General features: G+C 40.8%; 1 protein-coding gene across 2 annotated transcripts in view; it reads left to right on the forward strand.

Moving 5' to 3' along the window:
• The window catches only part of tet3 (tet methylcytosine dioxygenase 3), a 350,637-nt gene that overhangs the window by 161,294 nt on the left and 172,962 nt on the right, over positions 1-16,381 (forward strand). The window contains exon 1 of one of the 2 annotated variants that reach the window (XM_080217174.1): positions 5,703-6,103. The exons of the other annotated variant lie outside the window; for it this stretch is intronic. The gene's annotated coding sequence lies outside the window, so the exon portion shown is untranslated. Of the gene's footprint in view, positions 1-5,702; positions 6,104-16,381 lie in introns of those variants that run through there. 2 annotated transcript variants of the gene reach the window in all.

Raw genomic sequence — 16,381 nt, forward strand, 5'->3', positions numbered from 1 at the left:
CTCTCTGAACCTTCTATACTCAGCCTGGTTCTCAATTTTAATTTCTACCTGACACCTGTCAGAACACTTTTTCTTCTTGATCTTAATTTCTATCCCCTTTGTCATCCAGGGAGCTCTGGATTTGTTTGCCTGGCCTTTCCCTTTCATGGGAATATACCATGGGAATTAACTCTTCTTTGAAGGTAGCCCATTGATCAGCTACAATTTTTCTGCCACCCTTTGACTCCAGTTTATTCAGTCCTGGTCTTCTTATTCCATTGAAGTTGGATTTTCTCCAGTTATAATTTCTTACTCTGGACTTATCTTCATCCTTTCTCATAGCCTAAATCTTACGACACGATGATCCTAAATGTTTTCCTACTGACACTTGCTCTTTGGCCACCTCATTTCCAAGAATCAGGTCTAGCCTTCTCCCTCATTGGACTGGAGACATACTGCTGAAGAACACTTTCCTGAATATACTGTAGGAATTCTTGACTCTCTCTGCTCTTTGCACTGGCTATAGTCCTGAATTAAATCAGATAAAAAACTATTTTGACGTGAAAATGGGCCTTACTCACATTATGGCTTATTTGTTTCCCAATGAAATTATAGCTTTAGTTTAGAATGTTTTTTTTGTGAGTCATCAGTGTTTGAAAAGTGCATTTTTCCAAATTATACACCCACCCATATCAACAATCACTGTCTTTCAAATTGGCATTCACAGATAAGAAATTTTGCACTCTGCATCAGTCATTTTTCTTCATCCCAGTCTCAAAGAGATCTCTATTACTCCAGTGTTACACAGCTTTTGGGTGTACAATCAGTGAATGTTCCAGCCAGCTGTTCTGGTGATGAGGAGATCTTTGTCTTTGCCTGAACGGCATCTGACTAGTGAGTTGTCAAGACAAAATTGGCATCCAAGGCAGATTACCAGTTTTGGCTCGACAGATACTTGTTTGAACAAATGTTACACACACTCCTCTTCAGTTTAATCCAGATATGACAATCAAGATTCTCTGGACCTGGAATGCATTTTGAAAGCAGGTCCATTGCCTTCTTGAAGGAAGCCACTCCAACTGCTGAGCAATAATGGAAGATTGCAGTGGCCACAGCAATTTGATGTTGGGTCATTGCCCAACAAATCTGGAGCACTGCTACCCAAATAGTGCCAGATTGAGGCTTGAAAATTCATTTACTACCTTATATAAACTATCCTTTTAGACACTGTCAGTTTAGTTTGAGTTTATGCATTTCTATGCAATAGATTCACAGTATTTCCAATAGTACCAATTCATGCCAACATAATTTCAGCATGAGCCTTAATAGGAACATAAGAATTACTCGTGTGATGAATGAACTCCTGAAAAAGGGGAAAAAACATTACATTCAAATTTGAGATCAAGACCTCCAAGTTCAAGAACTACAGTTCCCAGCAGGACTTGGCAGCCTCTGCTGTGGAATACTGTGAACAGTTTTGGTTCCCTTATTAAAGAGAGTCCAGAGACATTTCACTAGGTTGATCCTGGGTATAGAAGGATTTTCTTATGAGGAGAGATTGAGTTCATTAGGCCTAAACTCATTGGAGTGTAGAAGAATGAAAGTCAACTTCACTGAGACACATAGGATTCTCAAGTGGCTTGACAGGGTAGGTACAGAGAGAGGCTTGGAGAAGAGCTTAGGACCAAAAGGCATAATCTCAGATGAAGGGGTCACCCATTTAAGACAGAGATGAGGATGAATTTTTTCTGATAGATTGAAGTGTACCTATGGAGTTCTTTACCACAGAGAACCACTTTGTTAAGTATGTTCAAGGCTGAGGTAGGTAGTTTTTTAATCAATAAGGGAACCAAGGGTTATGGGGATAAAGCAGGAAAGTTGATTTGAGGGTTATCATATTATATATGTCATGATCTCATTAAATGGCAGAGCAGACCTGATGGGCCAAATGGCCTACTTCTGATCTGACATCTTATGGTCTTATGCACCAGATGGGGAATGACCTCGTATGCACGTTCGAGGAATTTTCTAATTTTTACGTCAGTAAGAGGCACATTTGTATAGTCATTTTTTAATTATATTTTCAAACTGGGAAACCAGTTCTGTGCCTGCATCAAAGCAAAACAAGGAGGAAAGTCAAACAGCTCAAAAAGGTCAGGTGACCTGGAAGAGGAGCGCTGTTCCAAAGAGAATTTCCAAAGGAGAAGAACATGGAAGGGGGACAGGGAGCAAATCAAGAAGAAGATGTCAAACCAGGGAATAGGACAGAAAGTGATCCTAAGAGGGCAGTAAGTTAAGGGACAGGAATGTGAAACAGGCCTGTTTGAGAAAAGTTGAGGAGCAGCGAAAAAGACTTTAAATTAGAACTGCAGGAAGCAGATATGGAACAATATAGGTTTAAGAGAAGCCAGAACATCTAAGGAGGCAACCAAATGTTAAGACACCTTGCTACAGACTTCTGTAGCAGTGGTGTTCTGCTTGGCAAGGCTGAAAATCTAAGAGTGTGCGTGAAACTTGAAGCTTGAATGCACATGGAGGTCTAGGAGTAAGGAACATTGAAAGAAGAGATTGAAATCTTGGATGTTCATGATTACCAAATTAAAGTGTCATTTGGGAGAGAGTCTCAAGGTGAGTTCTTTGAGCATGGAGATTGGAGGTCTTCACAAGAAAGACACTGTTTTAGTGAGACCTGTTGGCTGACAGCGTGACAAACGTCGGTGGGGTAGGGAAGTGTGGCATTGATGAGAAATCCTCAGAATCTGATTCAGTGGCATCTGCTGCTTGATTTTGGAGTGCGATGAGTCGACCACAGTTCATCTGTTAATTTACACATACTGCATGCTTTGTATGAATATTGGTGCATAAGATAGATATTGTAAATAGTGTTAAATTTACAAATTTGTGTATAGCTGTAAAGCTATAACTGGGGTAAAGAAATACTGTGATTTGACCCATATACTGGTATTTTGTGTTGAAATATTTCCAACTTTTTTGTCCAGTGTAATATGGTTTAATAAACTTATTATTTGTGTAAAATTATACTGGCAGACTCCTGTGAATGGTTTCTGAAAAAAAAGTCTATCAAGCAAGGTTTCACTCTGGGATCTGACTTGTCCAGTACTAACCTTAGCTGGGATCAGAACACTAGAAACATAGAATTGTTAAGGTGGTGAAGGAGGCCATTCAGCCCATCATGTCGACACTGGCTCTCCAAATGAATATATTGACATAGTGCCATTCCCCTGAACATTATTTCTGTTCAAAGAATCATATAATGTTCTCTTGAATGCCTCAATTGAACTGCCTCCACCACACTTCCAGGCAGTGTATTCCAGACCCAAACCTCTCATTGGTAAAAAAAATACACAGTTCACTTTCTTCTCTCCTGGAAGTTATGGATTCACTGGTATGACAATTTGATTGCATGACTAATTATGGAAATTGGTCTCTATCAATTGATCTACGACAGACCTATAAATGACGTGAGAAAAAGTCCCACTGGTTGCAGAGCTTTGAGAATTACAGTTCCCAAATCCCCTTCTCCCCCTCAACTATATTTCATATCTCAAATTACTCATGAAGTATATTCTGAAATATTAATATATGAAAGACCAATCTAATTTGTTGGAATGAATTAACACTAACTGTTTCTGCTGCCTCCCTGGAAGATTCCATCCCCCCCAACCCCATGCCCGATATTGACTATTTTCTCACTGTAATATTGTTTCAAAGATTATTATGGTATTTACTTATCATCCCCACCAGCCCCCATCAACCGCCAGTCCTCCATTCCATTTTTTAAACAGCAGTTGAGTCCTCTGGTTTTGCTGTTTTGCAGAAAGTTTAGTGTCTAGTCCTTTTAAAATCATGTAAACAACAGTCATATCACCTCTTAACTTATTTTCCAGGGAGAACATAGCCGATTTGCATTATCACACATTTAATTCAGTTCTTTCAGCCCCTCAAACATTCTGGTTGGTCTCTTCTGTGTCCTTACTGAAGCTTCTTTATCATTTTTATACTGCTGTAATCAAAACATAAGTGACTTCTAATTGAGATTGCACCAATGAATTATAAAGTGTAGGATCAACTCACCAGTTCAGCTCACGATGTTGGTAATAATTTTACTTTGATGTCTGTCAGGACACTTGGATCTCTTTCATTTTCTACACAAATTATATTCTTTCTACTTAAGTAATAGTTTCTTCTTGGAAGGTTTTATTTTCCGTAATGATGCAGACCATTTCAAAATTTCGTAACTCTGATTTTCAATGTTACCATCTTCACAAGAAACAATTTAGCAAATTTTGTTTTCATTTTTCTACAAATTGAATGGGTTTGATTCCTGGCTTGGGTCACAGACTGTGTGGAGTTTGCACGTTCTCCCTGTGTCTGCGTGGGTTTCCCCTGGATGCTCTGGTTTCCTTCCACAGCCCAAAGTGGATTGGCCACGCTAAATTGCCTACTCGTGTCAGGGGTATTAGCTAGGGTAAATGCATGGGGTTGTGGGGATAAGGCCTGGGTGGGATTGTGGTTGGTGTAGACTCGATGGGCCAAATAGCCTCCTACTGCACTGTAGGGATTCTACCATAGAATCATAGAAATCCTACAATGCAGAAAGAGGCCATTTGGCCCATCGAGTCTGCACTGACCACAATCCCATCCAGGCCTTACACCAATATTTACTTGCTAATCCCTCTAAGCTACACATCTCAGGACGCTAATTTTAGTATGGCCAATCAACCTAACCTGGACATCTTTGGACTGTGGGAGGAAGCCGGAGCACCCAGAGGAAACCCACGCAGACATGAGGAGAATGTGCAAACTGCACACAGACAGTAACCCAAGCCAGGAATCAAATCCAGGTCCCTGGCGCTGTGAAGCAGTAGTGCTAATCACTGTGCGACCATACCGCCCTATGATTCTATGAGAGTTGTCACTCTATGACTTCTGCATTACATTTCCATTGATTTTCGACTTTTTTATAAAGCATGTGATACACAATGCAAATATTTTCTTTACATCTACCACTGTGAATTGTTTGTTATAAAATAACATGCAAAATTAATGCAACATTAACAAACTCCTGAGTGTCCACAATGTTGACATTAAAAAATGCCCTCAATCATTGAACACCCAATAAATGTTATGTTCCAGAGATGGCTGCTTAGCAAATATTCACTGGAGAAATAATGGACTGAAAAGAGTTAATTTGACACATGGAGGGAGACCTAGCACCGTGCAGTCAACTCTCATTTGTCAATCAGTAATACAGGTAATAGAACTAAATGAAAATCATAAAATGTATTGAAGTTTATTATTGCAGCTGACCCTTTCATCATATTATGTAGAAATCCTTGAAGCAAGATAGAAAAACAACCATGCATGCTAAAACATGCCAAGGTTTGTGATTGGCAGTGAGACTGTACGTATGTGTGAGGCATGTTGGGTGGATTCCTTTAGCATCAGCTGTTCAGCATTCAGAGATTACATCAGAGAGACCACTGAGAAGCTCTTTTTTTTAAGAGGGATTGTCGTTCACCTCTTCACGTCAGTAGCTACGGCACAATATCAGTTAAGCGCAGTGCTCATAGCAACACTCCTACTGGAGTTCCCACAGGGAGGAACCAGTTTTTTTTTCAAAAGGGCAGAGCCTCTATTTCATACTCACAGGCTCTTTAAACACGCCTTTTTTTCAGAGGCTTTAAAGATCCACAATCAAAGCAAACATGAGCACTTCGGGAGGCAAACTACAGGCTGAGAAAATAATACTACTACTCTCAAAGATGATAAGGCCACTGTACTGGTTAAGCACCAAAAGGAATTAACAAAATATGTTCTGTTTTTATTCCCTTTTTTATTTTTTTCACACACAGGCCTAATCGTTCTAAGAATCGTACACTTTTTGTTTGGACTATGTACGTGCGCTGTGTGACAGGGATAATGGCCCCTACAGCTGTTAGGATGGGGGTGGGGGAGGTGTATGTAGGCTGAATAACTAACCATATCACTGCTTCCTGCTTTATGCTCTCAGTTGTGGTATCACATTTACCCAGGACTCTACATGGTTCAGCTTCCTTTCAGTCCTTCATTTTGTAATTCTTTTTTTGTGGACTTGTAATATGTAAGTACGCTTTGCTTGCCTTTTATTAGGATAATGTTTGTTTTGTCTTTCGTTGTCGGAAATAGAAAATTTGTGCTAAAACCTGTTTTACTTATGCTTTCACTGAAACCACAGAAGATTTAAATGCTTGCCATGTTGAGAGCCGTATGTTTCTGCCTGTCATGTCTTGAATTTGTTGGTAATCTTTAGAAGCTACACTTAAATATTCAGCAAATGGCTTGAAATTCAATTACACTGTTTAATGAGGATTTTCAAGTCTTATGAATACTGCCTTAATGTTTTTAACATGTGTTGTAACACGGGATTAATAGGAAGCTTTTAAAAATAAATATTTTTGTGATGTGTACTTTTTCCCAATCTGTTTGCTATGTTTGTTGGGCTGACCAAAATTATGTTTTTAAAATATCTGATAGTTTTGTTGAGCTGCAATTTACAAGTAATGCTGGATACCTTGGTGTGTGTTTCAACTCTCCTAAAGTGTGTCAGAACCATTGAAATATTAACTCTCTAAGCTTGATACAAACAATTTTCTGAATTCTACTAAAATGTGACACAGCTATTGACCACCTTAATTCAACAGATTATTGGATATTGTTAATAGCAAAACTGGTCTGTTAAAGTACATAAAGCTGAGGCTGTTAAGTTTCTTTATACTTATTGAAATAATAGTCTTAATGTTTATCTAGTTCTGTGCTCAAATATCGAGGAAAAGGTTTTCAGTTGCTTCGTTAATAAGATAAAGTGTATGCAGTCTTAACTGAAGAGTGTAAAACTAGGCGAATTATATGCTTATGCAATGTCTTCTTTAGTCATTTGATGAAACAAAGGAACTGGAGTAGGAGATGGTCATCTGTCGAACATACGCAAGTATTGTAGATCCAAGAGCTGAGAATCTTACCCTGACTAGCCTGGAATATAGTTGAACAACAATGGTTTATGTCGAAGAATGCTGATATTTTTATGAGATATTCCTGCCCAAGCTGCTGTAAAGACAATCAGAAATCTGACCTGCTCCCATTGTCAAAGGCACAGGAGTGGCTTTCTGTGCCTGCTAATCGTTCGATGTTGTGGAAGACAGCAAGAATATAGCCAGGCTTGTGCTTAGTCAGATGGAAAAAGAAGTGGCGGTGCAGGCAAAAATGGGACAGGCCAACAGGGACCTCTGCTGTGTCCGCAGCACCAGCCGCAATGAATCCTTTGTCTGGGAAGCAGCAGCGGGGTCATTCATCTGTTCCCAAGGCTGTTGACAGAGACACAATATGGAGATTAGGTTGGAGAATGCCACCACTGAAACTTTTAATGAAATAAATCTATTCAAAAATGGTGGGATTTTGTGCTCAGTAAAAGATAATTACATAGATTTTGTGCAAAAATTGCCATGTTGACCATATAAGTCAAGGCTTGAAGTTTTGATTAGGTTTAATTTTCAGTTGATGTAGAGATTCAACATTTCTCCTTTTTAATAAGCAAGCAGAGTAAGGTAGTTAATCCTGGTCATTTAATAAAGTGAAAGGAAAAATAAACTAAAATAAACCAAACTAGCTACTGTGAACAAGTGACAGTTATGCCTAAGCTGTTGCATGGGGAGTGCAGTAATGTTGCTCCACAAAACTTAAAAGGAAAAAAAAACTATTTTCACAGCAGTCTTGGTGCATATTATCAGGGTAATCCATTTTTTGGAAGGGACCTAAAACAGGCTTTTAGGCCCCATATTAACTGGTGAAAAACCTATCTTACACAACCACCAGGGTGCCTAAATAATCAGGCCAGCAAATTTGAGGTATATATTTATTTCAGCAAGCTTGGGGTAAAAGAGATAGCAATATTAAATAAATTTTGGGTTATGTTTTATGGCAGAAAAATTGGCACAATGACATCCAATTTCCACCCCTTTACTTTGTTCAAATCGGCAACTTCGCCACTGTAAGGTGCCAGTACAGATATCTGATGTGTACATCATAGTGCGATACCTATCAAGGAAGGCCATGTGCTGTTCATTGTGTTACGCTAATACTGTCTTGCCTTACTGGTGAACTGCGGATGCCCTGAGGATACCTTCCAACTGTGTGCTAAATGTGGTAGATTCAGAAATCTAACAGCTCAAAATAGGGCATCCAAGAGATGTTGTAGACCAATAGCAGCAGTTTTCAACCAAAATTGCTCCTTTGGTTTGATAGTGGTGGCAAAATGAACGACATGCCAGACCATGAGGTTACAGATTGTGGTTCAATGAAGAGTGCAGATGGGAATGCCAGGAGCAGCACCAGGCACACCAAAAATGAGGTGTCAACATGGTGAAGCTACAATACAGAACTGACGACTTGCATGCCAAACAATATGGGATACAGCTAAGTGCTCCCACAACAAATTAATCCTGTCCTGATTCTATGATTCTACAGATGTTCATTACCATTTGTAACCCCTCAGATACTGAAGCAATCTGTGTCAATATGTAGCAAGGCCAAGACATCATTCAGTCCTGCTCTAGTCAGGAATGTGGTGGATAATTGAACAACTAATCAGAAAAGGAAGGTCCACAAAATATCCACATCCTTAATGATGAAAGCCCAGAATCTCAGCGCAAAAGGGAAGGCCAAAATATTTTCAACCATCTTCAGCCAGAAGTGCCAAGAGGACGATCCATCTTGGTGTACTCGCAGTCCCCAGGATTGCCGATACCAATTTTCAGCCAATTCAATTTATTCTACTTGATATCAAGAAACAGCTGAAAGTACTATAAATTGCAAATGTTATGGGCCTGACAGCACTCCAGCAATAGTACTGAAGACTCATGCTCCAGAACTAGCTGTGCCCCAGGCCAAGCTGTTCCAGTACAGCTACAGCACTGACATCTATCTGACAGTGTGGAAAATTGCCAGTATGCCCTGTCAACAAAAAGCAGGACAAATCCAATGCAGCCAGTTACCACACAATCAGCCTACTCTCATTTATCAGCAAAATGATGGAAGGTGTCACTGACAGTGCTATCAAGCGACACTTCAACAACAGTAACCTGCTCATAACTGCTCAGGTTAGGTTTCAGTGGAGACACTTGGCTCCTGACCTGATTATATCCTTTATTCAAACATGGATGGAAGAGTTGAAAGAGTGGAACTCAAGAGGTGATGTTAGAATGACTGCCCTTAGCACCAAGATAAAATTTGACTGAGTGTGCCATTAGTGAGCCCAAGAAGATTGAAATCAATGGAAAACACAGGGAAAAGTCTCCATTGGTTGGAGTCATACCGAACACAAAGGAAGATAGTTGTGGCTTTTCAAGACCAATCATCTCAATCTCAAAACATTGCTGCAGGAGTTCCTCAGGGTAGTGACCAAGGCCCAAGTTTCCTCAGTTTCTTCATCAATGAACTTAAGATAGGGATCTTCACTGATGAATGCAGATATGTGTGGATTAGGTTGATCGGCCATGCTAAATTGGCCCTTTGTGTCGGGGGGGATTAGTATGGTAAATACGTAGGGTTATGGAGATAGGGTCTCAATGGGATTGGTGTCAGTGCAGCTCAATGGACCAAATGGTCTGTTTCTGCATTGAAGGGATTATATTATTTTATGATTGTACGCACACTTTAGGAAGGATGTGAAGGAATTAGAGAGAGTGCAGAAAAGATTCATTGAGACTAGTTCCAGGGATAAGGAACTTCATTACCATTTTGCAACTCCTCAGATACCAAAGCAATCAGTCCAATATGTAGCAAGGCTTGGACATCATTCAGGCTTAGACTGAAAAAATTAGCGAGCAACATTCATGCTACACAAGTGACCAGCTCAAACAGAATATCTAAGCATCTCTCTTTTGACATTCAATGGCATTACCAGCACTGAATCCCCCACTATCAATACTGACAAAAAACTGAAATAGCCATGTAAATACAATGACAACAACAGCAGGTCCAGGAATGAGTCTGGTTAAAGAAAAGAAGGTCAGAAAATGCTTTGTGGCAATCAGTAATTATAGCACCTTCATGATCTGTCGTGAATAAATGCTTCTAAACCGCTTCAAATGGGTGGAATCATTAGACTTCAAGTGGGTAGAAGCATAATTTTTCCTTTGTTTATCTTACATTATGGTCAAGACTGTGGACCAGTGCATATGTATAAATTAACCAATGTGTCCTCAGCATTTCAATTTTTCAATTTTTAATGTAGTTGTACATGTAATACAGAATGAATTAAATTCTAACACCAGAACATGATCTGTTTATGGTCCATCATGTGCATGTATGACGGTTAATGGAGTTGAAACTTAAATTTTTATAATTGAAGAATATATGGTGTAGTGTTATTTTGGTACTTTCTTTCGGCTGTAATTGTTTCACTTGGTTTATGTTTATTTTGGATTTTGGTATTGTCTAATGAGACGAGTAAGATACTTAAGAGTAACATGACACCAGCAAAATGGGCACAGACTATGGGAGTATTTTGGTATTTAATTTTCCAATTGTATCCATGCTGAATTTGATTTATTTTGTAGCTCAGCTTAGACAATTGAAAATACTCAATGGATCGAAAGTCTTCCTTCTGTGCCACAAATGACTTGATGGGATGATTTTTGTGACGCTCAGGTAACATAATTGAATGAAATAAAATGGGTTGCCAGCCCACCAGCTTCCCGATCACTCCTGAACTGTTCCCCATATTAAGGAGGAGGGAGTTGGGGCAGACATATTAATTTGTCAGACAGCCTGTCTGTCCTTAGACTTATTGAGTCCCTTAAGTGGACAATTAACTGCCACTTACAGGCCTCATATCACCTCTACCACATTTTTAAGTCAGCAGAAGGCAGGGCAAGGAAAACAGCCCAGCATCTTTCACTGCCCCAGCTGTTGGCAGGCAGTATGGCTTTGAAGGTTCCACGTGCAATCAGATTGACCAAGCAGCTGTCTAGGACTGAAGTCATGATGTGGATATGCCGGTGTTGGACTGGGGTAAACACAGTAAAAAGTCTGACAACACCAGGTTTTAGTCCAGCCGATTTATTTGATAGTAAACGCACAAGCTTTCGAGGTTTCCCTCTTCGTCAGGTGAATGGAGAGTTCTGGCCTCGGACAGAGCATATAAAGCACAGACAGTTTAGAGATTACTGATTAGAATGCAAATTTTTACACCTAACCTGCTGTTCAAGTCCTAAAGTGGCCGACAATGTGAGTGGAAGGAGGACTGATCAGAGGTCAAAGAGATGTGTATTGTCTCCAGACAGCACAGTGAGTGAGGTTTTGCAATCCCAGGCAAGTCACGGGAGTTACAGATAGTGCGACATGAACCCAAGATCCCTGTTGAGGCCGTCCTCATGTGTGCAGAACTTGGCTATCAGTCTCTGCTCAGCGACTCTACGCTGTCGTGTGTCGTGAAGGCCACCTTGGAGAACGCTTACCCGAAGGTCAGAGGCTGAATGCCCGTGACCACTGAAGTGTTCGCCAACAGGAAGGGAACAGTCTTGCCTGTGATCAGTGCTCCTTCCACACACATTGTCAGCCACTTTAGGACTTGAACAGCAGGTTAGGTGTAAAGATTCGCATTCTAATCAGTAATCTCTAAACTGTCTGTGCTTTATATGCTCTGTCCGAGGCCAGAACTCTCCATTCACCTGACGAAGAGGAAAACCTCAAAAGCTTGTGCGTTTACTATCAAATAAATCGGTTGGACTAAAACCTGGTGTTGTCAGCCTTTTTACTAGGACTGAAGTACCATGAACAATTTTAAAATTTGGGTCACCAAGAAAATTGCATAAAAAGCCAATAAAATCTAAAAAGGATGTAGAAGGCAAAGTCATAAAATTAAAATCATCAACAACGTTCTTTAATTCTTCAACGGCATATAGAACATGGAACATTACAGCACAGTACAGGCCCTTCGGCCCTCAATGTTGTGCTGAACTATGTCCAATTCCAAGATCCCCTCCCTATCATTCTGGTGTGAATGTGTGAATATGTTCTACTCTTACAGTCTTCCTAGTCTAGAAACCAGGCATACAACTTTTGCGGAATTATTCCTTGAGGGCTGAAATTCAACTCTGACCCAAGTAAGGCCAACTCCAGTGCCAGCCAGATTTCTCACTGGGGAGGTACCAACCAAATTTATCATTTTTATTAATTCACATAATGTGAGCATCAGTGGCAAGGTTACTATTTATTGCCTCTCCTACTTATGCTTGAGAAGGTTATTGTGAGCCACCTTCTTGACCTGCTGCAATTCATGTGGTGTCGGTACACTCACTATACTTTGAGGGAAAGAGTTCCGTGATTTTGACCAAACAACAGTAAGGAACAGTATAGCTCCAAGTCAGGATGCCGTATGGCTTGGTGGGGAACCGGCAGCAGGTAGTGTTCCCAAGAATTTGCTGATCTTGCCTATCTAGGTGGAAGAGATCTTTGGTTTGGAACTTGCAAGTTAGAACATAAAAACATAAGAAATAGGAGCAGGAGTAGGCCATCTAGCCCTTCGAGCCTGCCCCGCCATTCAATAAGATCATGGCTGATCTGTCGTGGCTCAGGTCCACATTCCCGCCCTCTTCCCATAACCCTTAATCCCCTCGCTTATCAAAAACCCATCAACCTGCGTCTTAAAAATATTTAGCGAGGCAGCCTCCACCACTTCAACGGGCAGAGAATTCCAGAGATTCACCACCCTTTGAGTGAAGAAGTTCCTCCTCAACTCCGTTCTAAACCGCCCCCCCCTTTATCTTGAGGCTGTGCCCCCTAGTCCTACTGTCCTTTCTGAGCGGGAAGAGTCTCTCCACCTCTATCCTATCCATCCCATTCATCATTTTATATGTCTCAATGAAATCTCCCCTCATTCTTCTAAACTCTAACGAGTACAAGCCTAGTTTATTCAGCCTCTCCTCATATCTCAACCCCCTCAACTCCGGTATCAGCCTAGTAAACCTCCTCTGCACTCCCTCCAAGGCCAAAATATCCTTGCATAAGTGCGGCGACCAAAACTGCACACAGTACTCCAGCTGCGGCCTCACCAATGCCCTATACAGCCGCAGCAAGACCTCCCTACTTTTATATTTAATCCCCCTCGCTATGAAGGCCAGCATCCCATTCTCCTTCCTGACCACCTGCTGCACCTGCAGGCTGGGTTTTTGTGACTCATGCACAAGGACCCCGAGGTCCCTCTGCACCGTCGCCTGCTGCAGTTTTTCGCCACGTAAGTAATAGTCCTTCCTACCATTATTCCTACCAAAGTGGATCACCTCGCACTTGCCAACATTAAATTCCATTTGCCAGTCCCTGGCCCATTCGCCCAGCCTATCTAGATCCTTCTGCAGACTCTCCACACCCTCTGCGCAATTCCACCAATCTTGGTGTCATCAGCAAATTTCGACACCATACACTCGGTTCCCTCCTCCGGATCATCTATATAAATGGTAAATAGCTGAGGCCCCAGCAACCGACCCCTGGGGCACTCCACTCGTCACCAACCGCCAATCCGAATAGCACCCATTAACCCCCACTCTCTGCCTCCTATTTGACAACCAATCCTCTATCCACGCTTACACCCTACCCCCAACTCCATGCCCCCTTACCTTCTGCAATAACCTCTTGTGAGGTACCTTGTCAAACGCCTTCTGAAAATCAAGAAAGACCACATCCACCGGCTCTCCTCTATCCACCGCCCTAGACACATCCTCATAGAACTCCAATAAATTTGTCAGACACGACTTCCCCTTAACGAAACCGTGCTGCGTCTGCTCTATCAAGCAATTCCCCTCAAGATGCCTCGCTATTTCCTCCTTGATGACGGATTCTAACAAGTTGTGTGTGTTATAATGATGTAAAGGCCCTATTCACTTATTAGGGATCGTGCATACATATTGTGGATTCATTTATTAATTCTCGGCCCATGTGACCAGCTACACATGGATAGAAAGCTTGTGGACATCAGCAGTACATCATGTGTAGATCTAGATACTCGCCCAGGCCGAAGTGAAGTTGAAGCTGGATCACATGACACATTTGGCATGCTGGCAGGCTGCTAAACCTTAAAGACACATTACCAAATCCCTCCTTTTCAAATTTACTTTCCCCCTCCAAATTAAGTAAAAAGTTAAAAATTTAAGTTTATCTACTCGCGTCACAAGTAGGCTTACATTAACACTGCAGTGAAGTTACTGTGAAAAATCCTCTAGTTGCCACACCCCGGCGCCTGTTCAGGTACACCTGAGGGAGATTTTGCAAGGCCAATGCACCACAGCAAAGTCTTTCAGACTATAGGAGGAAACTAAAGTACCTGGAGGAAACCCACGCAGGCATGATGAGAACGTGCAGACTTTGTACATACAATGCCGCAAGACGGGAATTGAACCTGGGTCCTTGGTGCTATGAGGCAGCAGTGCTAAACATTTACTATTTACAGTAAATATTCATGTTTAGTTACATTGTATTAATGTATAGAACTAATGAATCTATAAGTCTCTAAAGTTTAGTCAGAAGTCTCACAATACCAGGTTGTGAGACTTCTTACTGTGCCCATCCCAGTCCAATGCTGAAATCTCCACATCATCTCTGAAGTATAGAAGTTTCTAGTGGCTTGCCCAAATTTCATCATGATAGCCTTGTCTGGTAGTGTCTTTAATTGCTCACAGTGGTCAGTATGATTGTTATTCTTGGATGTTGTTCCTTGTTGCATTTTGGATTTTGAACTTGATGCTGTAGGACTGAATGGTGGTTAAAGATCTGGAATGGATCTGATATATGCTCAGTTATGCCTTACCATTTTGTTTTTGTGCGCAATGACTTCATAGTGTTTTGGTACCAAACAAAGCCTTGTGACCTCAACTGGATGTCATGTATTCTCTATTGGATCTTGGATGCAAACTTGCTGTCCCAACTGTAAATTTGACAATTCTGTGCCCATGTTTTTATTATGCATGTTAACTATCTTCTCTTGCAGTTTTAAAAGTTGCTGTCTAGTTTCTGAGAGAGTAGAATGGGTAATAGTAGATAGATTTTGCAGACTGATCTGTCAAACGTGAGCTTTGCTGGTGATGGAATACCTAGTTCTACCTAAAATTATCACTCTCCAATGTAACACTGCGGATTTTGCTTGGTTCGTCTACATTTTAGAATTAGGAATTTCACTATGTGAATCATTCATTCGGCTAGGTTATCAGATTGAGAATAATGAGGAGAAGTAGTCGTGCGATCAATATTCCATTCTGAAATGGCTTACCAATCTATTGTGGGTCGTTATTAGTAATGATCTCTCTAGGCATACCAAATAAACCAATAAGAGCGCTTGGAGTGTGCTTGACGTATTGTGCAGTTGTTGAATAACCGTAAAGTAGCCGACAAATTCAGTGCCATGGACAAGATAAAACGTTAAATGCAATTTTGAACAAAATTTGGGTTGGACATTCATGTGGTATGGGTCCTTATTTTGACATGTGCTCTTGGCAAGTCTCACATTTTGTGATGACGACTTCAATATCATCATTCATGCCGAGTCAATAGACTGTGTCTGTTGCAAGTCTTTTCATCTGATCACTATCCATATGTGACTGATGAAGTTGTTGAAAAATATCATCAGTACGATGAGCTGCTTGTACTTAAAAATGACTCCCTGGATGATGCTTAGCTTATGTTGATAAAGCCAAAATGATTTTGTGTGTTCATGAACATGATGTATTGAATCAGGCCATGCTTTGATGATGGCTTTCCACAATTTCTGTTGTGTAGAATCTTTTGTCATTTCTTCTTGTAATTGCATTTGCATGGCACAAAATACAGATCAATTAACATGCTTGCATTCTCCTGCAAGCATAACTTTGCAGCTCCTTTGAAGTTGATGCCTTTGTTGAGACATTCTGGATATGTTGATATTATGTCATGAACTAAGGTGATAAGACTAGTTTTTGAGGTTGATCTGTTGTATGAGGTATGATGAATTCCATGGACTGTCATTAGCATGAGGTCATGGCATGCTGGTGGAACTGCAATGGCTGGGCCTTTAGTCTCCACAGTATACAATATCTGTGACATCCATGAGAATTGATTGTGTTTGCACTCCAGGATTATGGATCCTCTGCGTGGAATTAGTGAACACTTATACGTTGAGAATTTCACAGTAGCAGGTTCGTCAAGATGCTCCATGTCTTTTAGAATATCCAAAAGTAGCATGTTGGCTCTTGCCCTTGTATCAATCTTGGCCTATAACAAGTAGCAAACAACCTTCTTAGGGTAGATAATTCAAATCTTAGCAAACAGTTTGGTTGGTAAGATGGCAACTGTTTTCTAAGAGATTGGTCATGTGAAA

Source organism: Carcharhinus amblyrhynchos, chromosome 34, assembly GCF_965287045.1.
Source record: "Carcharhinus amblyrhynchos chromosome 34, sCarAmb.v2.hapA, whole genome shotgun sequence".
Classification (NCBI taxonomy): Eukaryota; Metazoa; Chordata; class Chondrichthyes; order Carcharhiniformes; family Carcharhinidae; genus Carcharhinus; species Carcharhinus amblyrhynchos.